Below are 24,095 nucleotides of genomic sequence, written 5' to 3' on the forward strand. Positions count from 1 at the left end.
ATAGGTAGAAATTGCAATAAAGGTCAACTTGTCCAACTTCCAGCCCAGTGATCTTTCTGCCTCATCATACAATACAAACATGACCCCTGCCTCAGGGAGCTTACACTCCAGTTGCAGAAACACGAATCATCAGAAAGCAGCATAAGTGAACATGTATTGGCGACTTCACCCTATGCAGAAGAGGCATGTTTTCTAGAATTTAAAGAGAAGCAGAGTCAGTGAGGACAGGAGAGGCAAGTGGGCAGAGGCTTTCTACTTTAATGCACATAAGAATCACTTGGAAGAATCCACTTAAATGCAGATTCCCAAGCTGGAACCCAAAATTTTAAGTCAGCAATGTACATTTTTTAACAAACAGCTCTGACTCTGAAGTATGTGCCAAAATTCACTACTTTGGGAAACAGGAAATTTGCGAGTAGGTTCAAAAGAGCAGTAACAATCAAGACAGGGTATAGACAATAGGAACAGATTAAGGAGCATTTTGTAAACTAGGCAAAACCGTTTCAATTTGTATGATAAATTGGGACATTTTGGAAAAGGGGTGAAGATGAGTAAGAGCTGTGTGAAGAATGGTTTAAACCAGAGAGAACAAGGAATGAGGAGGAAAAGATAGAAAGGCCTGGGTGAGAAAGGGTGTGTTTTAGAGGCGTTTCAAATGAAACCAATAGGAGTGGCAACTGGTCAGATGGAGGGGATAAAGGAGATGGATGTAGGAGCACCTGATGGAGGAGGAGTAGCTGGGCCTGGCTGTAGATGCACACAGCTCTATCGAGCTAAAAGTTAATAAATACTATTCTAGTTGTACACCATGACAAAGTTAAAAATTCTTCATGAAACATATAGTCATAAAAGGCATAAAGTGTTCCTTTCAGCACTTCCTACGTGAAAAAGGAAGCCAAACCTCACATTCCTCACAGTGTCCTGAAAAGAACCCTTTTAAAGGACACAAATTAAAAAATGTTGTGCTGATACTTAATCTCACCCAAACCAAGAGGCCCTGGGTTTGGCTCAGAAAAGGGTGATTATTTAACTCTTCTTTGGCAGTTTTCTTCATACTCTTCATTTCTGCCCAAAGAAACAGAAGTGAAAAACTAATGCTGGATATTCAGAAAACTATTTTCCAAAAATTTTAAAATGCTCAAACAGCATTTTAAAAAATCCTTTTTTGCAGGTAGAGGAAAGATGAGGTACTAAAATTGGATATCAAGGACTCCTAGTCTCCAATGAGTAATCTTCTTGAAAAAAAAATAAAAAATCAATAAGATGACCGTACAACTCAAACAATTTCTGCTAAACCAGATAAATCTCCAATAACTGTGAGAACTTTCAGATTATTATTTTCTTAACTAAAGGGCCCAGGTCTTTGAAGTTTTTTTTTGTTTTTGTTTTTGTTTTTTTTTCCCCATTAACACTTGAAAAACAGTAGCAGGACTCCAAAGTCTAAATACTGTTTAAGATAATTTCAAAAATGAAAACCTGAGACTTAAAGGCAAACCAACTAAGTGATCATATGCATGTTTTCTTAACTAATCATACACTATAGCTGAGCACTCCAGAGACACCGAAAGTTTGGAGTTTTTAAAAAAAAACAAACATTTTAATTGGATTACAAAGTCCAGTTCACTAGCTAGAACATTAGCAAAAGTCAGTAGATCTGCTTTGTTAATCTACAAACTTTTAAAAATTAACTTTATACGTGATCATTTTATACATTATACATGATCATTAATATAATCCAAGTTTTTCAACTTGAGAACTTCAAGTGTTTATAACTTAAAAAGAAAATATAATTTAGCTGCTCTTATTTAGGAAATTTATTTGAGGAATACAACTGAGAACTCTTCTATGAAATGAACTGGTCAATTAGGGTTCACATTAATAGAATTTTCAGTATATTTATTCTAAAATTAATTTATTCATTTAAAATATTTAAATATTTTATTTAAATTGTAGTCATTCTTATTTAACAGTTCAATTTAATTTTTGAGTAAATTGAGCATCTACTATATAATAGCTACTGCTAGGGATTGAAGAAAAGATGGTTGAAATGTGTGGGAAGGTGTGATTATAAAAATGAATAGCTCAGAGTCTAGTGAGAGAGAACTGTGCAAATGGCTAGAATTTAATGTGAGAAATACTGTAATGTATTAACACCCAGTGTTGTAGATACACAGAAATATAAAGGGGAATATTTCATTTGAAGCTGATCTTAAACAATAAGTAGGAACTAGCTGGGTAAAGGAGAGTAGGGTTCAGGGTAAGGCATTCTTGGCAGGTAACAAGACACGGAAATGCTAAGAGATATGAAATGACATGCTGTTTTGAGAAAACTACAAGTACATCAATGTGGAAAATCAAAGGGAATCTTAGAATGACAGGATCTGAGAGAGGATCTTAGGAATAGGAAAACACAAACTAGCCAGATTGGGAAGGGGGTTACATGACAAAATCCTATAAGAAGGTGGAAGCTCTTGGCAGTTTTTACTAGGGGAATGCCATAAAACAACTGGATCCTAGAAAAAGAACTCCTGTCTGAGTGAAAAAAATAGATTAGAGTGAAAGCACCATTCAGTTTAGTTACAAAGCTAGCGCAGGCATAGATGTAGGCAGGGATGCTGACAAGTGTACAGGGTAGATTAGATATCCAGGAGGTCCACTGAGTAGCACCAGGGAGTGGGAGGAGCTGAGTGAGAATAGGAGCACAATTTCCAGCTTGGTTGCTGAGTGAAAGACTGTTGTGCACCAAATAAGCTGGGGGATAGAGCCTGCCATATATATTATTTTATATCTAAGAATAACTTAAATGCTAACTAAGACATCAAGAGCATATGCTCCTCTCCTGGCCCCCCACTTATTTATTCAGGACTCTGGAAAGTGGATGTGGTGTCAATTTACTGTCTGCCTCATGGCAGAGTATGTCCCACAGCCACTGATGTCACTCAGTGGAGCACAAGGTGGGCAACAAAATGGACTGGAGATTCATAAATTTCTAGGCTATCCGTGGTACCTTCCCATCTTTGGTGGATAATTATCCCCAGGAAGAATCCACATTAGGCTTTATTATTGAGGAAGACCCTGGAAGTCAAGGGTTGAGAAGGCAGAGAACTCATGGCCAGGGAAGATGTGATAGAGCATCCGCATGGACATCCAGTTCTGTGAGAAATTTAATCCCTGAGAAGTTAAATGTTTTCCTGTTATCATCCTCCTAAGATCCTCTCTAAAATCCTGTCATTCTAAGATTCCCTTTGATATTACCACGTTGATGTACTTGTAGTTTCCTCAAAGTAAGTCAGCAGCATTCCTTTCATATCTATTAGCATTTCCATATAGTTATTTGGAAATGGTTATTGAAGGGATCTCTTCATACTGCCTACCTATGTCATTTTCCTATGCCATTACCCAGAGAGAATATGCAATTTGGTCTGTATATAAAATCAAGTACATAAATAACTAATATCGCAGTTCAAGAAATGGTTTGAAGAGAGGTTCAGAATACAAGCGGTGCTCACAGAAGGGCAAAGAACACCCAGTAGTGAATCAGAAAATATAGAAGTAAGACATGTTGCTTTGAGTAATAGTTTCAAATTCAATGAACAGAGGGATTGGAGGGAAAGACCATCCCACTCAGAGAGAACAGCATGTCCAAAGGCCCAGGGAAGAAAAAATATTTTATGGAATTTCAAGTAACAAGGAGGAAGAGGAGTATAAGCAAGGAGAAAGCAGACACAGGAAAAGAGAAGAGCCTGGCAAGGTTAGGGGTGGAGAAATGTGGATGGTAGAAACAAAACGGAAAAAGAAGCCACGTAGTAGATAACCGTGTCCACGAATGCCCTGTGTCCAAGCTTCTCAATCTCTATAATGAAAGAAGAAATGCCTTCCTCTCTTTCTCCCCGTAAGCAATTTGGCATTTTCACTCTGTTCCTACAAGGTGAATAGAAATCTAGATATATAATTATGAATCTGAATGATAATAGCTAATGTTTACGACCTAGGCATTAGAGTCATAAATTACCTCATTTATTTATTTTTGTTTTAGTCTGATCTTGTTACTCAAAAAAATCTTATTTTTGACTGGATTCAGACAGAAGTAGAAGCTCGCTGAGAGGAGAGTCTGCATCTCTTGGCACTCTGTTCCTGGTGCTTCTCTTCAGCCTCTTTCATTCTCTTGGCCGAAAGTTTAGCATATTCTGCAGCCTCTTCCTGATTTTTTTAGTACGCTGCTTCTTCAGAGCAATACGCCACTGTTTGTGCTGCAGGACACATGGAGTAATAAGACGCTGAATCTTCTGTGCTTCGGTCCTAGGTTTCTTACCTTCTTTGTTGAAGGGCTTTCTTACAACATGCTCACAGACATCATCTTTAGGGAAATTGAAAAGTTTGTGGATTCTGCTAGCTCTTTTGGGCCCCAGGCAACAAGGCACCGTAGTACCAATCAGTCCAGGAATATCCTTCTCTCAAGTTGAGAACGCTCAGATTGGCATCTACAACGTAACCACTAACAGATTTCGCTTTCTTTCTCTAGTTCTCCTTGGTCTGTAACAGGAATGCCCCTTACTCAGTAGCAGGTGGACACAGCCGTGGGTCAAGACACACTGCTTCATAGGGAAACTTTGTTTGTCGTTCCCATCATTTATTCAAACAACGTAGCCCTTCCATTCTTCACCCGGAGTGTCAGCAGCTACTTCTGTGGCCATACGCTTCTCATAAAAAGTAAGAATTTTGCATTCATCAATCACTTAAATGAGTTTCTGGCAGCTAGTGGCTGGGAAGAAGATGTTCAGCTTCATCTTGAAGCTGTTGATGGTGGCCTCCCAAATTATCTCATTTAAATAACACAAAAACTCTATGAGGCAAGTAGTATTATTATTCTTCATTTTAGATGGCAAAGCTAAAGTTTAGTGATGTTAATCCAGTAAACAGGAAAGCCAGCATTCAGATACCAATGCAAAACTAAAGAAAAGGATTTGTTCATGTGCTCTGGATATCTGATCTCTATAAGTGTTCTGAATGAGTCAATTTAGTCAAATCACCAATTTTGCCATTTTTGTAAAAAAAAAAAAGTAAGTCAACTAAAAATAAACATCCTATTCTACTAGCAGCTGAGAGGAATGCTTTTCTTCCTTTCAATCAATCACAGGTGTCTGACAATCTTCACAATCAGAATCAGTCTAGCATACTACCAAAAAATTCCTGCCTGAGCCCAATGGGCCCCAAGAACCTTAGAGAATCAGATAATCCCTTTAATAAATGGCATCATCAAAAATGTTATTTTCCCTCAAAATCAAAATATAAACATTGGGGGAGAATCTATCTTAAATAAAAGCAAGAAATTAATCATAAAAAGAATTTGCTTGAAAGTGTCATAATTTTGCAACGGTTTTACTTTTCTTCCATATGTGTAAGGGAGAAAAATGTGCATGTATAAACATAGGCTGTTTTACCTTCAAGTGACTCCAAGAAAGAGTCATTTTTCAAAACAGAGTATTTATATGTAAAACCTGCACAATAGTAGTAATGACTGTTTTTTGTTTAGTTTTTAAAAAGCAGCCCACCTAAATGAATTCCTACCTGCCAGACAGAATTGGAGTTAGCTAAAGAAAAAGAATACAGGGACAGGATGGGGCGCTAACTAAAATGCCTTTTCCAAATTCTCAAAATGCAACTACATGGACTATTCAAATTAAGCATTGAATATAAGATTCAGAGGAAAATTCTGTTACAGAAGCAGTAGACAAAGAGACAAGAAGTGATACCAACTGCTTCCTTTCTTTTTGTACATTTTCCACCTTGAATCCCAAGGAACAACGTTCCAAACCTCTTATTCTTTCCTGGCTCTACGGTGCCTCTGAAATCAGTGATCCTGATAAATAAAATCCCATGAGGTCTGAAAGCAGTAGTTTCATGGACAACATTTAAATTGTTTCCATGTGCTTTCTGCTTGCGCAGGATCAATCATCATGATTGGTGTATTATAACTTGCCCTGACTAAATTGGTCTCTCTCCTGTTGTTTTCTTTTCCCCAAGGAACTCAATTTTCCAGCAAAGAGCCTTCTGTTTCCCTCTATTTTTTTTAATTTTCATATTAACTATAATACAAAAGACTAAATGAAAATCCAGACTCAGAGATTCTTGTTTTTAACCACTGGCAGGCATCTATTCCAGTGAAATGTTCATTTAACATACTTTATTTTACATTTCCATTTATTTTTGTATTAATTTTCAAGTCCAATTTTTGGATTAATAAGGTTCTCAGTATTAATGAGAAAATCATTTAGAGTACAATGGAATTTCAGTCAAGAAAATATTGTTCTATTTTTGATACATTTTTTATCTTTCAGATGCTGTTTTTTAAAAATAATTAAAAGAAAAGTAAACTTTAGAACAAGGTGCACTTTTTAATATATTTCATATAGGACATGAAAAAGGAAGAATGTGTTATTTAAATCCCTGTTCTGAAGCATGCCTTTCCTCTAGTTTCCATAAAATATTGGAGAATTGTTGGTGTCAGCTATATCAACTAGCTCTTGATCCTATACAGTATTGCACACATAGATTTTTGGTTTTGTTCTATAATTTTCCTTGATAGGGTGTACATTGCTAAAAGGCAATGACCATGTCTCTCTAGAGTAATGATTTGTTCATGTGCTCTAGATATCTGATCTCTATAAGTGTTCTGAATAAGTCAGATTAATAGCAAAATACATATGTGATCAATGCCCCAGAATCTCTATAAGTGAAAGTAACTATAAACGAGCAATTTGAAAGCAGTAAGATCCTCATCCTTTTCAAAAGTATCTATATTTCCACCGTTTTTTAGAATGACATAAAGGCCACGTTATTAAAACCAAGAGAGAACATAAATGTACATGAGAGAGGTCACATTCTGGCCCTTCTCAAACTTTTCCACAGAGGCATCACTGGTGAGGACGAAACTGAAGAGTGAATACATACACCCTGGAGTCGGAGGGCATCTCCCAAAGCAACCCATCTCCCATTTGAAATTTCTTTGAAGTCTTCTAATATTGCTTTAACATGAATGCAAATTGTGCCTCCTGCTCCCCAATATATCTGTTTGATTTAATATGAAAATTAAGTTGCTTATCTGGGTTAAAACTGACAGATGAAGAAAGTGTGGCTTGGAACTCCTGCACTCCCTTGAAGACCTACCAAGGCATGCTAACCTTTAAACTGCTAATATTCATTAGCAAGATGCCAAATAGATGCATTGGCTACTTGCAATTGATTCCTCATTTTTTGGAAAGATTGAGTGAAGACAGAGATTCAGAGACTGGAGGAGAAGCCAGCAGCGAAGGAAAGCAAGCTTCAACTCTAATGATACTCTGATGCTCCTGGGAGGAAAGGAATGCCACAAGAAAGAGATAAACTGCAGAAGGAAGGCTTGCAGGGAACCACAATCAAATTTACCTCACAATTTGCCTAAGGCCAAAGAAAGAGGCTTAATAGAAAATCTGGTGATTTAATTTGGTGATTAAAAAAAATGCTCTCAAAAAATGAGTGAAAAAAACACAAGTAATTGAAACTATTCTTTTAGCAATAAAGGAGAGAGAACTCATTCATTTGCACATTTTAAAAGCATAAAACTAAAAAATGTTGGTTTCTCGTATATTAAAAATAAAGTTATACAGTAAATCTCATCTTAATAAGACATCTCCAATTATATGATTCAGCAGAGTGTAGGCTGTAATTGTTTTAATGACATTTTAAATGATGAACAAAAGAAAAAAATTATGAAGGGCTAATGACATACAGTGAAGCAATATGCCATCATTCTTTAGGATATAAATATTATTCCAGAGAAAGTCTTAGTTTTAATTAAAATTAAATGGAAACACACAATATTTGTACTAAAGTCATATTATAGTGCTATGTTCAAGGGAATAAAAATTTGAATGTAAATGTGATCCCAAAGCCAGGTCTCTTTTGGTCAGGGATATACAATATCATGTTTTCCTGAAATTCATACCTTTATATCATTAAATTATATCTTATTAAAACATTGAAAAGTATCAGTGCGTCCTGAGAATATGCATTCTGGATGCCTTTTAACAACACATGAAACTGCTAAAATTCTAAACCCATATTCAACCAAAGCAATCAAAGTTATCTTGTTTCTTTGCCTCAACCTAGTGTATATAGAATTAGTTGATTGTTTTTCCAAGCTCTTTATGGTGGAAGTTTCACATGTGTGAAAAAGATGAACTCTATGTACCTACTTGTCACTCAGCTTTATCAATTTTTCACCAATCTTGTTCCTTTTATTGTTTTATTCTTTGCTGGAATATTTTATAGCAACTTCCAGACATCGTGTCATTTTACCCAAAAATATTTCAATGTTCATATCTAATCGATTTTATACAATCTTCATTGCCATTATAAAACAATTTCTTCATGTCATAGTTGATTATATTTACTATTAAATTCAACAGTTAAATTTTACTAAGTAGGGTAGATATAATTTAGTATTTCTATATTATTAAGTAAGTGTAAATATTTAGTTTGGCCGTACATGTATTTTCCAGGTCTAATGTTTTAATTAAGTTAACTGGTAAATTCAGTTAAAAACAATGTTAAAGGGATTCTTTTTTCTTTTGCTTGTTTTTGCTATATTAACCAGTCAAATCAGTTAAACTATCTGTGGTTACAGACCTCATCTTAAATATAAGCACCTGGGTGTATACACACTGGGCCAAATCAACCACATCATAGTCAACTTTTGTAGATGCCACATTATGTAATCATAAGAATAGATGATTAGTATTAAAGCAAATAGATTATGCTGAGATTACTCCAAAGCAATTAAAACAGAGAGGCAGTAAGGGAGTGGAAGGAGAGCTTTGGAATTCACACAAATATAGGTTCTAATTCCTACTCTGCTACTTAATGCCTTTGTTAACATCAACTAGTTAGCTAAGAGCCTGAGTCTCAAAACCACACCTGAAGCACAGAGATAAAAATACCATTGTAACTATTGTGAAACATATAAATTCTTACACGAATTATAAAACATCTGCCATATGATAGGCACTCAAAATTTCTTCTTTGAAAACTCCTTAATCAATATCCAACAATGAGATGGAAGCAACCTAAAAAATCACCCTCAGTTCACATGTCTCTTAAATGTTTTGTATAATATTTCAAACACTGTCTCATACGATCAGCAATAATAGACCATCGTCATTCAAAAAGTACAATTTCTTTTTGCTTTTTCATTAGACAGATGTAAGAATTTACTTGTTTCTCTTATGTTAGGCAATATGGTAAAGAAAGATAACCAGCAATCTAAACTTTACTTGGAACAAATTACCATGAAATAAATCATCTCAGTCATATTTTTCTCAGATAAGTAGCTCAATGAGATATGTCTTTGGGGTTAAGAACTTTGCAAAGCTGTTATTATTGTTTTAAAGTTTACAGGTGAAGCAACAAAGGCTCAAGGACACAAAAAGTTTCAGAATAAAAGCTTAGGACACATTGTTGTTTGAAACTAAATGCATTCCAATAACTTATCCTTTATTAAGATTTAAGGATGTGTATGAAAAGCATTCTATTGCCCCAGAAAAGGAGGAAAAAGTCAGTAACACATATTTAGACATTGTATCATTTTCTACATTATTCTGGAATATCAACATTAAGTCATGATGTATCTATCCAGCAATAACCTTGTGAAAAATAAAATACATACATACACACAAAACCCACCTGTTCCAATAATTCCACTGTGCTTTTGCGGCTCCCTGAAACTCTCTTTGTTGATGAAGATGCTTTGTAATGCAGCAAGGTTGAGGGTTATTGATCTATAAAAGTCTTTATGATTCAGCTGCTGTGGAACTGTCTACAATACCCAGGCCTCAAGGGTGTGATTTTTCCAGTGATGCCAGGTTGATTCTTGGAAATTTACATGCTGCTATCTGTTTGACAATAAATTGCTCTGGAAACTCTTATGTGATACACATTCAGGACTCTTTATAATAACAAGCTGTATATCTTGATGGCCAATTTGTCTTTTTTTTTTCTTTTGAAAACTGGTCTTAATGTACTGCAGAGGTCACTTATGAACAGAATGCGTTGCCTGCATTGGTTGTGTGAAGTAAGCACATTCTCTTAGCTTCAGATTTCACCCCAAAGTACTACATTGCTTTGTGCTGCTTACCTGAGAAACTGACAAGATTCAGTTTTCAACAATTTCTTTTTATATGAGAAAACATACTTAAAAGGTAGTCATTAAGGGCACAAGCTCCAAAGCCAGACCACCTGGGTTGAATTCTTGGCTCTGCCATTTACTGGCTCTGTGATCTTGGGCAAGTTGCATAATCTCCAGCTTTAGGTTCCTTAGATGTGAGATAAGAAAACATGCAAAACATGTGGAATCATTTCATAGAATTTTTGTGAGGATAAAATGAGTTAAGAACATTGAAAATTCTTGAAAACCACCTGGTACATAGTAAGTTCTCAATAAATATGAATCATTGTTATTATTAACATACATAAAAGATCTATCACAATTAATATTTGAATGCCTACTTCTTGCCAAGCACAGTGTGTCAGTTACGTTCAAAATATTTTAAACAATTTTCATAGTAATATTTAAATATACATCGTTATCCTTGTTTTGCTAAAGAGTAAACTAAAACCCAGAGAGGTTATGTAAATTGCCTAAACAAACAGAGTTGACAGAATGATGAGCTGGGAATTGAGTTAAGGAACAAGGATTATAACTGCTCCATGGTGACCTTACATTTGGCCCTCCAGGAGTCTGCTGATGGGTATACAATGCATTCATATTATTATAAAAGTTTGACATTTTTAAAAAGACATTTTCTACGTTAGTTAACATAAATATTTTAGTTATTTTTAAATGCAGTTACAATAATTGCTAATTATTCTGATGATAGAAACATTTAATAAACTTTTGTAATTTTCCTTGTAGAAGCCCAAAGATGGATGGGCCACAGAAGTGTCTCCTGGAAGGGGAAAAAGCCCATGGATCAATGAGTTTAAATGAGTTTAAAAACTCATGGATCAATGAGTTTAAAGTCAAGCTCTTTCCTTGTTAGCTCCAAGACTAACTGATACTCTTAGAATATGCCATTCCTTCTACCTACATGTGCCACCCGCTCCCATACCTTCTCCATGGCAGGCTCTTTTTCATTCTCAAGCTACAAGCTTAAGCTTTTTCCTCTCAGAGGAGTCTCCTATGTCTAACCTATATGATCATCTCTATTGTTATTTACATCACCACTCTGTTCATGTTGTTTGAAGCCCTTTTCATAATCGTCAATTTAATATGTGTACTTGCTTGTTGAATACATCCCTGTTTATAAATATAAGATTCATGAGAAAATGGACTATAGTAAATATTCAATAAATAAATGCTAAATAAAAAGTGAATGAATGACCCACAAATATATAGATTTCATCTCACATTTTTCAATTTTTCTGGTCTTAAAAAGATAGCTTCTAGTATCCCAAATGTAATCCTTTATTCATGGAAATCTTTGTTTTTTAGCTGTATCACTAAAGCTTTTTAAAAAATCATAATACTCTTAGATATACAGCATTATACATCACTTAGAAAATTAACAAAACCCATCAATTAACCTTCTTTTACATACTTAATTTCAAACAATTGTATTCTTTTTCCTCTATTAATGTCAAATATACATTATGAAGTAGACATTGCAAAGTATGCATTGCAAAATGAGGACAAAAATACAACTGAATTCATAGAGTTAAAGGGATAATTAAGTCATATACATGTTAAGCACTTAGCGGAATGCCAGTACACGGTTAGTCCTCCTGTAATTTATTGGTTTTTTTTAATAAATATAACAAAGATGGTTTTTTATTATTTTAGCATTGCCATTGGTTGGTATAGTATAATAATGATGAAAAATCATCAATACTACTTAATACAATGTTTTAAATAGAAGAGGTAGTTCATAAACATTCATTGTTGCTCACAATAGGGGTGTCTCAGTTTAAGAAAATGTTAATACTAAAATTCAATAGGTCAATTATTTCCATCAGAAAAAGATTATTCATTTTATGAATCATTATACCTGTTTTTTTGTTTTATAATAGTAGCTTTCACAATGGGATTCAACTCTTTCTATAGAACAATGACAAGTGGACAGAAACATCAGTGCTAGTACTTGGGGGGAGTGGAAAGAAGGCATCATGAAAGAGCAGCCACATAACATTTTATAAAGAGTTATGTGTCCTTTCAAGTAGATAAAACATCACATAAATTATAATACAAATGAACAGAAAATGTGTTTCAATGTTCCAAACTTTAATTTATATCAGCTTTTCGAGAACATATCAATTTAATCAAATAGCACGACACCTGCCATAGAAAGAATCAATATGATATGGGAGACGAAGGGCTGTTTTGCTGACGTGAGCCACAGGAAGTGATAAAACCATTAGTTCTCAGTGAAGCACCTAATGTCCCCTCAGATAATATAAAGAAGGTCTTTAAACAAATAGTGGTTTGGGGCCAGGCGGCATGGCTCCCGTCTGTAATCCCAGCACTTTGCAAGGCCGAGTTGGGTGGATCACTTGAGGTCAGCAGTTCGAGAACAGCCTGACCAACATGGTGAAACCCTGTCTGTACTAAAATACAAAAATTAGCTGGGTGTGGTGGTGTGCACCTCTAATCCCAGCTACTTGGGAGTCTGAGGCAGGAGAATCACTTGAACCCAGGAGACGGAGGTTGCAGTGAGCTGAATTGACACCACTGCACTCCAGCCTGGGCAACAGAGCAAGACTCTATCTCAAAAAAAAAAAAAAAGGAATAAAAGGGTGTTTGGGCAGGAAGCAGTAAACAAGCACTTCTTTTATTGTATAATCTTAACATTAATAGCAGCGTTCATTTACTCTTCAGGTATGGTGCAGAGCAAGGGTTGGCAAACCTTTCTATAAAGAGTCAGAAAATATTTTAGGCTTTGGGCCATAGAGTCTCACCCTCAACTACTCAATCCCACCATTGTAATGCAAAAGTAGCCATAGTTGTCACATATATGAAGAAGCATGACTGTGATCCAATAAGACTTCATCTACATAAACAGGTAGTGGACCAGAATTGGCCTGCACGCTGGTAGTTTTCTGACTTCTGATGTAGGGCACTATCAAAACTAATGTTTTGGGAGTAACTGCCATATGTCTAGTCCAGTGGAATCTCTTTTACTTCCAAAATTCTTTTTGTTACTTTACCTTCTAATAGCTTTCCTCACAGGTTGTTGTGAAGATTAAATGAGAAAATCTATGTAAAGTGCCTGAGACAAAGTTTCCAAAACAATTTAGCTCAAATACATAAGCATAGACTCTAAAGCTAGATTGCCTATGTTGAAATACTAGCGCTACCCTTTATTAGCTATGTGGTCTTGTACATGTTATTTAATTTCCCTGTACAGTAAATCCTCCCTTAATGTCGTCATCCATAGGTTCTCAGAAACTGACTTTAAGCAAAACATTTTATCACAGGTTATTGACATAAGAAAGAGATAAGTTCCTATATTTCTGGTCACAAAGTATCACTAAACTTCTAAATAAAGACCTCAAACACTTCTAGTATTAAACATTGAAATAAATGTGAGTAATACACACATTTAAGAAAGATTAACAAAAACAAGTATGATAAGTGTTTACCCACTTATTCCAGTTCAGGCCTTGGATGGCTGGAGCCTCTCCTGGCACCTAGGGGAGCAAGTCTGGGACCACCCTGGTCAGGACACCATTCCATCATAGGGCACACTCACACACACCCACACTCACTCACACCGGGGCCATGCAGATGCAATTCACCTAATGCGCATGCCTCTGGGATGTGGAAGGAATCCAGAGTGCCTGGAGGTAACTCAAGCAGACAGAGAGAGAATGTGCAAACTCTACACACACAGTGGCCCCTGCCAGAGTGAAGTTTTTTTTTTCCTCATCAGTGTTAAAATGAAATAATGTTGAAAGAAACTATGTTATTCAAGGATCTGCTGTACTTCAACCTTTCGCACAGTGAAATGACATAATAACAACACTTACAGGTTACTGAAGGAAGATGAAATGAGTAGAAGTATACAAAGTCTTTAGAACAGTGCCTAGCACACACTAAGCACTATATGAATGTCAACTATTGTTATTGTACTGTTATTGTTGCAGTTTCATAACTCAGTTAACTTGGTTCTCTCTATTTAACTGAAAATCAGAAAGAGCTACATTATAAATGTGGTATAAAAAATTAATGGTAGGAGAGCTAAGAAAGAAAGAGACCATGATGTGCTACAGTTAGGTTCTGGAGGTCAAAGTGGACAACTCAGTTGGGGTCAAATGGTGTAGAATGTTAAATGATATGAGAAGGATGTTGGACTTCATCTCCAAAGAAAAGAGGAATCGCCTAAGGAAATTGCCAGTTTGGATCTAAATCTGATTAATGATAAATAACGGGATGGTGAGGCAAACATGAATTTTAAAGACCATGTCCGGTAGATTTAAGGAAATAAAAATTAAAAAGCACAGGGCCCCAGAGCCTTATGCTCTGGAAATATCATGAGTGCAACGCTGCCTATGTTGCTTAGATTTATGCACATGGAACCTGAGCAGTTTCCCCGAAGGTTCGCATTATCCTCTAGTTGACCTGCAACAGTGGGAGGGGTGCAGAAAGGAAGGGCCCAAAGCCAAGAACAAGTTTGTACCAGAAATAGAAGGATTGTGACAAGAAGCTAAAGCCAAAAGCAACTCATTTTCTCACACAAGATTGAGGAAGAAGAAGAAAGCCTAGTACAGAGACCAAAGCCATTGTAGCAAAAGAAAAGAGTGAACAAGAAGGAATAAAAACATTTAGATCAATAGACAAACAGCAAAAGGGCCATCTGAGCAGAAGTCTGTATTTCACTATATTTCACTACAGTAGCACATGATAATACAGGACTATGTTTTTAAATACAACCTACCTGTAGATTAATATGGTAGAATCAGCAGAAGGCCAAAATGCACTAGAACTCTGGGTGACCAAGAGACACCATGGAAATAGCTGGCCTTGGGGTTCAGGGACATGTACAAATCTAGGACAGATCTGGTTTATCTAGAACAGTGCTGTCTAATTGAGATGTAATGTAATCCATATGCGTAATTTCAAATTTTCTAGTAGTCACATTTTTTAAAGTAAAAAAAAGTGAAATAAAATTTAGGAATGTATTTCATTTAACCCAATGTATCCAAAATACTATCATTTCAACATGCAATCAATGTTTTAAAAATGAGATATGTTACATTATTTTCTTTTTACTAAGTCTTCACAATCCAGTTGACACATATAGTACATCTCAATTCTGGTGATGAATTTTCACTGGTGATACTGGCCTTTATTTAGATTTATAAAATTTACAGATGGAAAAGTAGATTTATGAACCTAAGTTGCTCCAAACGTATGTAAAAGTTTTCTAATAATTGAATTGAATTTTCATTTTTAAATTGATTTTTAATTAATGGAATCAAATGAAATTAAATTTCTGTTCCTCAGTCACACTAGTCACATGTTTTATGTTCCTTAGCCACATGTCGCATGTGACAAATGGCTAACATATTGGACAGCTCAGAAAGCTAGAACCTGGTAGGGTTAGTCCTGAAGGAGGGACACCAATAATCGAATGTAAAAAAGGTGCTTAAGAGACTGAATGCTGGATGTCCTTAGGGTTTAGAGCAGTGTTCTTAACCCACTGAGTTCTACCATATTTAACTGTATCTATATCACAGTATTTAGAATTTTATTATGTTAATACTGAACTCAAGTCATAATTATATCATAGTTGAGGACAAAAAACTACATTTTATAATAATTTATGTATTTTTATAATATATAAAAAACTATATTTTATGATAATTATTTTTTAATCTTTATAATGCTTACCACATTATAAGAACATAGTGATCATTAAACACTTGATCAATTGGTTGACATAACTGATTACACTGTAGATCTTCATAAACACATTTAAATACTGAAAAGCCACAGGTTATTTTGATCAGTGCCTCAGTGGAAAGGCTTATATGAAAGAAAGAAACAATGGCTAAGATGAAGAGGGAAGAATTTCTAGACATGGAGAACAGAATACAATGGCTTAAAAATAAGCTAACTGGAGGGATAGTGAGGTAAGCGGAGTAGGAAGTAGGTGCCTTTTGGGTAGAATAAAGGATATAAGCTAGAATGTAGCCCAGAGGGCAGTCTATAGTTTTGAGAAACAGTAGAAGGTCCTGAGCCACAAAATTAAAGTAGGGACTTAATATGAGGGAAGAGCCACTGCATGTGTATAAAAGTAAAAGAAACAGCATATTATAAAATTGCACTCGAAGACAATTCTTGCTGTGATGTATCTGATCATGGAAAGGTAAAGACAGGCTAGGCACTGTTATTTGTACATATGGAAATGGGTAGGGAGGGGGCAAATCAGAAGATGCTGCAGTTATTGCTATAAAAAACTGGCCATAGAATAATAGAATGATAGAGCACTCATTTAAAAGTTCATAGAATTTCCAAATGTGGTTAAATTTTAGCCAGAGAAAACTTTAAACACTGTATAAAACTGGCTCCAAAAGTTATATGTGAGGTCCTCTACCCAACTGCACATGTGGCTTAAAATGCCTGGAGTTATTTATACAAAAGCAGGTAGCTTATTTAAACATCTATTTTTCATATATCAACAGCTTTTCCCAGTGAAGGAAATGGGGGCAGTGCGGTTCTAGGACCTTCTAACCCCTCCAAAGTGAATGTTGTTTGACAGTCTGCAAATGATTTAATAGTCAGACAGACAGGGCTTATAAAACCAATAATTCCCATCTCAATATCTTTTTGAAATATAAACACATGTGATGAATTGTGTGTGGATAGATTAACTTTCTGAGCAACTCTAATGAGTAGAGAATCAAGAAATAACAAGGCAGAGTATCTGTCTTGTATTAAACTATGATCATTTTTTTAAACTTTCAACCCACTATTGAATCTAATTTATTTTTCTAAGAGCAAGCAGTGCCTGTCCTGTATAACTGCAATGGGCCCAGTGAGCTCTAGCACGTGGACATTGGTTTTCCACCTTTGTAGGAGAGAGGAGAGCTGCATGACTCAAGCAAAATGTTCACCCGGAGCTCCCTTTTCTGACTGCTGTGACTCAGTGAAGCCAAATCTCAGCTTAATGGCAACATAAGCCAAGTTGACCTTCAGGATATCTATCAACCTTTGGATGCCCTTCAACTCCAGCTCCTAGTTACAAAGTTTTTAGGGTTCTAAGTCACTCCCTTACTGATCAATGCCCTCTCTAATAATCCATACACCAGACCCTATTAACATCACAATTTACCATTTTTGTTTATCAATCTCTTCAGTCTCACATAAGCTAATCCTTGCTAGTAGGCATATTGGCTTGTTAGTTTTTACTAATCCTGGACAAGATAATGTCTTAAATAGATAAACATGTACCAAGACCTTTAAATGATCCCTAATAGGGGATTATAGGTGACTGCAGCAAGCCAATGAAAAGACAAATTTGAGGAGTGGGTTCCTTGGTATTCTTCAAATAATATTTATTTGAAAAACGTCTTCTCCAATTATATCTAGGAATATCTTTAGCCAAATCCCGATGCACATTTCCTACATAATTTATCTATACAAAAAATATGTACCGAATTTAAAAAAATGTGTAGTGGACACTATGCTAGATGTTGACAATACAAAGGTCAATATGATTGGTATTCTCAAGAAAGTCACAATCAAGCATGGTAAACAAACATATCAAATAGTAATTGCAATATAATAAGTCATAATGAGCAAAATCTGGTAATGACACAAAGAAGGGAAAAATCACTTTCTGGAAGATCAGTGAAAGGTTTTCTAATGGGAAGTGAAAACTGGGCTGGGGGCAGAGAGGCAGAGATAGATAGATAGAGAGAGAGAGAGAGAGAGAGAGATGAGAAGCATGAAAAACAGAGAGAAAGGGAGAGAGACTGGTATTGACTGAGATTCCTGGGAGACTTTTGCTGGCCAAATAAAATTGGGGTAAGAGAGCAGAGAAGATAGCGATTAAAGTTATTCTCCCTACCCCCTAAGGGAATATTGTTTTAGAAGGATGAAAAGGATAACTAAAAGAGAGAAAGTAGAATTTTCTGAAAGAATTTGAAATGAATTTACATCTAACCCCAATGGGTCTAGTTATAAAGTAACCTTATTTCCTTCTTGGTCTCGAAATATCCAATTACTGGAGTTGCCTTAAGAAGAAGTTGCATGTCTTTTTTTTTTAATACATAGATGGAAAATACTTTGTAACTCTAACAATTATTAAGTTAAAATTACCTTTGGTGAAATAGTATTAAATACAAAGAGCACATTAAGATCATTTTTTATTTTCTCTTATAATAAAATAGCAGTTTGCAATTAGTGAGCACTCATGTACCGGACACTATTTAAGCAGTAAATGTATATTAATTTGCTTAATCTTCACAAGTACATATGAGGTAGCTATTATTAGGATATCAATTTTACAGATAAAGGCACAGATAGGTACAGTGACATGTTCAAGATCACACAGCAGGGAAGTGGTACAGCTAGGATTCAAACCCAGACTGTCTGTTTCCTGAGTCCAAGTTCTTAATTACCACACATATCATTTCTTATAATGATGGTAACAGAATTGCAAAATGTACTAGTTCTAACAAAACAAATGGAAAATCGGAACAGAATATTTTAAAGAGTTACATTCACCAGTGGTCATGTGGATCGTCATGACTTGTCCCATGTTGCTATATATATCTATACATATTTTGTGTATAGATACATTATGTAGGAAATGTGCATCGGGATTTGGCTAAAGATATTCCTAGATATAATTGGAGAAGATGTTTTTCAAATAAATATTATTTGAAGGTCTACTAAGATTGCTTTAGTTTATAAAGACTATGGTGGAAATGAACAATGGAGTTATATTTAAGAGACTATGACTAAACTCTGAAAATATCTCATAAGGCATTTATTTGTGTTACCATTTTGTCCTGGTAGATAAATAAAAACTTAAACCAATCTAGCCATGAAATAGTGATCCTCCCGAGGGTGACATAGACAGGGCCTCTCCCTATTTAAGTAAATGCTGACAGCAGAACCTGCACTAATAGGAGCCAGATGGCTTAGAAGAACACGACTTCTCTGCTCCAAAACAGAAAACACTCCCATGAAACTTGAGGCTTGTGCTCCACCCCAGCTCTATCTGGCAAGTGTCTGTGAGCACACGTGTATATGTAATGTGTTATGTATGCATGGTTACAGAACAATATCCCAAAAAGGACAAAAAGAGTTTACCAAAAGTGGTTTACAACTTATCTTTTATCTAGCACATGAAAATTGTCCTGCCTTTAGTTACATGAAGAGTCCTCACTGCCCTACTTTCTGGGAGAGGAGTGAAGAAATCAAGTGTTACATGTGCCTAACTGAGAGATATTTTTATTTCTGAAAGAAATAAGTCAAAATGAGCCAAACTTCCTTCTTTAGTAGTAAGGAAGAAAATTTCCTTGTCAGCAAAAAAGAAAAAAAGGACATGACCACAATTTGCTCACAGATATCTAGCCAATAAATATGAAAAGGAATTATTTAAAGCCAGTAGAATGTAGTCCATTCCCTCAATTAAAAGGCCCCAATTATTTTCCAAAGCCAATATTCTACTTGGATGCAAAGAAAGCTAAGGTGGAAATTAAAAGAACTGGACATTAATCTCAGTTCTCCCTTCCCTGAATCACTCCACCTTTTTTTCTTCAGCTTCATCTTTCGATAACTGAGGGTTATAATGCCTCATAGGATCATAGTGGAGATAATAAAATAATAAACATAAAATAAACTTTGGTGCTTTGGCTATTGATAGCTGATATGAAAACAATTTAAATATTAACAATGCTATAGAAATCATATTTTTTCTTCAGCTCATAGTTTTAGCAGAAAAGACTTATTCCACTTACTATGTAATAATTAAGCTGTTATTGTATCAAAGTAAATAAAAGAGTATTCAGGAAAAAAAAAAAAGTTGCCCTACTAAAACTTGTTATTTAAAATGTGTAAAATGTGGGCCATAATATAGAACAAAAATAGAGGAAAATGTGCTTGATGGTCAGTAAGTAAAGATTTGTAGAGGAGGGAAGTTACTTTGGTAGAAAAGCAAGAAGTTTATTATTCCATGGCCACACATTTGTTTTACGTACTGGAAAGCCACAGACACAATCTAAGCAGCTGTAGGAGCCCATCATGTTGATTTAATTAGCTTTAAAGATGTGTTCTATGATCTCTATTTGTACAATTGTGGAAGTTTACTCAGATGAATGGCAAAAAGCGCAATTACACATGCTGCTCTAATTCTACAAAACTGAAACTGGTAAAACTGAAGTGGAGGAAAACACTCTTTCTGTGACTATCAACCATCTTCTTTCTTTCCCTTTAATAGTTTTAGAAAAAAGGGTCTCATTGATAGCAACAACAATAATTAGTGAGTGAGAGTGACTTCCACTACCATGGCTGGCTCAAGACTAACTTGTTGTTATGAACATTATTTAACCAAATCTATCCAATTAAGTATGGAGTTATCAGCATCAATTTAGATGTGACATTTTGCTAACTCACCAGAGAGAACTGCTGATCATTTGTTTCTTAAACATGAGCTAAAGAAATCTTTGTGTTGTTAAAAACACGATCCACAAAGCCATATTGAGAGTCTTTTCTTTTTGGCCAACACCAGCTTATCTCTTACCAAATTTGTCCTTTTATTTGGAACTATGTTTGGAATTTAAATACTGTAATGATCACCCTTTTGAATTGGCTACTGCCTCCACAAGTCAGATACCAATGATGGAGCATGTATATTTGGTATTTGGAAAAACCATCTATCTCTATTAGCTGTATACATTTTTCCTAAATGCAGCCCAACATTATAGATATTTTTTCTCCTTAATTTTATTCCAGAAGGTGAGGAGGACAGACACAGGTATACATATTTTTAAAGAACATTTTTAGCTGGGTGCTGTGGCTCATGCCTGTAATCCCAGCACTTTGGGAGGCTGAGGCTGAGTGGATCACTTGAGGTCAGGAGTTCGAGACCAGCCTGACCAACATGGTGAAATCCCGTCTCTACTAAAAATACAAAAATTAGCCAGGAGTGGTGGCGTGTGCCTGTAATCTCAGCTACTCACGAGGCTGAGGCAGGAGAATCTCTTGAATCTGGGAGGCAGAGGTTGCAGTGAGCTGAGATGGCGCCACTGCCCTCCAGCCTGGGTGACAGAGCGAGACTCCGTCTCAAAAAATAAATAAATAAAAATAAATAAATAAATAAATAAATAAACCTTGGGGGGAAAAAGAAACATTTTTGCATTGTGCTCTTCTTTACTGCCAATTCTGACACATCTTTCTTCATGCTTACTCCTTACGCAGATGCTTTTTGTACCAATTTTAGGTCTAAAACAAATACATACATAAAGTGAAGGTATGCCAATGGAAAATTTATTGACAAATTCAAAAATTTGAAAAATTAAGCTAGTCGTGGTGGCTTGCACTTGTAATCCCAGTTACTCAGGAGGCTGAGGCAGGAGGATTGCTTGAGGTCAGGAGTTCTAGACTAGCTTAGACAACATAGTGAGATTGTCTCTAAAAAAATGTAAAATAAATAAAATTTGAAAATTTCACAAGATGAGTAAAAGGATACGGATCATAGTGAATCCGCCTTATTGATCTCAAACTTCTTCAAGAAGAATCTATGTGTGCAAAGGCCTCACCAGAAAACACAGCTGCTAGTATAGAATGCATTCCAAGATGACCTCTTGGAGGTTTCAAGTATGAGGCACTTCGATGATCTCTAAGAAATCACATATTGGGATATATTGGGAAATTCAGGAATGAGTTCACTCCTCATAAACGTTTGAATCTATTCTTCATTTGAAAATCAAAATGACATAAAAACTGGTTTAAAATATTTTAGAAATTATACAGAGGCTGAGTGAAAACGAACTCTCACTTTGCAAACATCACCAGGGGAGCTCTCCATTGTCAGAACATGCTCCCTACCTAGACAAGTCACTTTAGCTTCTGAAGATTGACACGTGCCTCTCACAGCACTTTTCCAACTCAAGGATGTTCACAAAGGGTGGAGCTATGCAGATCACATTTGCCTCATTGTGTTTCCTTCAGGAAAAAAAAAAAATCAGAAAGAAAAAATCATAAACGTTGATGTCTGTAGCTCTCTGAAGTCACAATATTCTATAAAATTTCTTGCATGAAGCTTACTTGATACTTTTATGCCAAACATCCAATTTAAGTCAGAGGAATAAACTGTCTTTGTGAGAAAACTAAAAAGAAAAATCTATCTTGAACTTCACATTCCTTAATTTTTAGTCAAAGATTCCCAAAAGACTTAATACTCTCGCAAGCCAGTTTAAAAATGAACTAAAATCCCAAATAATTCATTCTTATAATATTAAGCATTCAGATAAGCATTATGCATTTCTTTACAAAGGAGCTACTGAGATTCTCCATATCCATTATAAATTTGAAAAATTTAATATTATATCAAAACAACATTTAACTTGCTAACTTTAATTCTAAAAATTTATCTAAATGAAGTCATATGGTACAGTACTGTAGTATATATAGTATCTACTTTACCTTGCCCGGTTTTATTGCCTTAGCACAATTAACTCAGAATCACCCATGTTCATAAATGTTCTTGTATTCATCAATAGTTCATACTGTTATATTGCTGAGTAGTATTATATAAATATACTAAAATTTGTTTATCCATTTACCTATTGGTGAACATTCAGGTTGTTTCTAGTTTGTTCTTATTACAGATAAAGCCGGTAAAAAAAAAAAAAAAAAAAAACCCTCATGTAGACATTTGGACACATGATTTCTTTTCTGTGGGGTAAATTCCTAGGAGTGGAATGGCTGCATTTCATGGTAGCTATATACTTTAAATTTCTATGAAACTGCCAAATTGTTTTCCAAAGTGAATTCTTACTACATCGTGGTTGATACTTAGTAAGTTCCGTCTTTTTAACTTTAGCCATTCTAATAGGCTCATACTGTAATCTTATTGTGATTTTTATTTATATTTCACTAAGGACTAATAATATCCAGAGTCCTTGAATCCATTTATTTGCCATCTGTATTATCTTCTTTAGTGAAGTGTTTGTTTAAATGATTTCCTCTTTTTGTTGAATTTTTTTCTTGTTATTAAATTTTGAGAGTTTTAAAATATATTCTGAATACAAGTCCTTTATGAAAAATATGATTTGTAAACATGTTCTGCCAGGCTGTAGCTTGCCTTTTCATTCATTTTTTAACTGTGTCAAAGACCAGAAGTTTTAAATTTTTATGAAGTCCAATTTCTTAACATTTTCTTGTGTAGATTTTGCTTTAAGTGCTTTACCTAATAAATGTTTGCTCAATTAAAAGCTACAAAAATTTTCTCCTATGCTTTCTTTTAGCAGGTTTATAGTTGTAGGTTTTCCATTTAAAATTATAATCCTTTTTTTTTTTTTGGTGCGTGGTATGGATTAAAATTGTTTTGTTGTTGTTTTTTATTTTTTACATTTTTGTAGATGTATATCCAATTGCTCCAGCACCATTGTTTAAAATATTATCCCTTTTCACTGGATTGCCTTTGCATTTATATTGAAAATTAATTCTTCATATATATGCGGATTTATTTCTGGACTCTATTCTTCTCCATTGATCTATGTCTATCTTGACACTTTCACCACACTGTCTCGGTTACTGTAGCTTTATATTAAGTCTTGAAATCAGGAAGAATTTAAGTCCACCAATTGTGTTCTTTTTAATAGTGTTGAGCAATTCTAGGTCTTCTCCATTTTCAAATCACTTTTATAATCAGTTTGTCAACTTCTAAAAAGATAGCCTACACTGAAATTTTGATTGGGATTACACTATATTTACAAATCAATTAGAAGAGAATTGACATCTTAACAATAGTGAGTTTTCTAGCCCCTTAATATAGTATAATTCACCATTTATTTAGGTATCTTTTTCCTTTATTTCATCGTAAGTA

The 24,095-nt window shown here is 35.0% G+C and overlaps 1 long non-coding RNA gene and 1 pseudogene across 1 annotated transcript in view; both read right to left on the reverse strand.

Moving 5' to 3' along the window:
* Window positions 1–24,095, reverse strand: part of LOC117975404 (uncharacterized) — a 143,876-nt gene that overhangs the window by 31,835 nt on the left and 87,946 nt on the right. The gene's annotated exons all lie outside the window — the stretch shown is intronic.
* Window positions 4,062–4,787, reverse strand: LOC100969454 (small ribosomal subunit protein eS6-like; annotated as a pseudogene).

Source organism: Pan paniscus, chromosome 10 (assembly GCF_029289425.2).
Source record: "Pan paniscus chromosome 10, NHGRI_mPanPan1-v2.0_pri, whole genome shotgun sequence".
Taxonomy (NCBI): domain Eukaryota; kingdom Metazoa; phylum Chordata; class Mammalia; order Primates; family Hominidae; genus Pan; species Pan paniscus.